This window comes from Phalaenopsis equestris, unplaced genomic scaffold (genome assembly GCF_001263595.1).
Source record: "Phalaenopsis equestris unplaced genomic scaffold, ASM126359v1 Scaffold232895, whole genome shotgun sequence".
Classification (NCBI taxonomy): Eukaryota; Viridiplantae; Streptophyta; class Magnoliopsida; order Asparagales; family Orchidaceae; genus Phalaenopsis; species Phalaenopsis equestris.
The window spans coordinates 82099-82742 of NW_018250854.1; positions in this window are offsets into that span (position 1 = coordinate 82099).

Here is a 644-nt window from a genome sequence, read left to right on the forward strand (position 1 = left end):
GTAGTATCACAGTGTTATTTTGGTGGTATCATAATGTAAAGTCAATGTCTCGAGGATTTGGTGTTATTTTGGTAGTATCACAGTGTTATTTTGGTGGTATCATAATGTAAAGTCAATGTCTTGAGGATTTGGTGTTATATTGGTCGTATCATAGTGTTATTTTGGTAGTATCACAATGTAACGTTTCTTTCATGTGGATTTGGTGTTACTTAGGGTATTATCACGGTGATACACTGATTGTTTTTGTAGTTGTTTTCCATTTCTGGTTGTTTGGTATAATATAAGTTGTGGTCTGATATTATTTTGGTAGTATCACATTGTTATTTTGGTAGTTTAATAATGCATCGTTACTGTCGTGGAGATTTGGTGTTAGTTTTGTAGTATCATAGTGTTATTCATGTGATAGTATCATAATGTAACATTACGGACGCAGGATTTGGTATTATTGTGGTAGTATCGCAGTGTTATTAAGGTAATGTTGGATCTGTTGAATTGATTTTATTTTAGGAGGCCACTAACATAGCTTAACGTCATTTAACAGTATTATTATGGTATTATTATCTTGTTATTTATGTATTGTAACATTGTATCTATGATGTTTAAATCTGCAGTCAATAAAACTCTCTTAAACAATACAATATCAC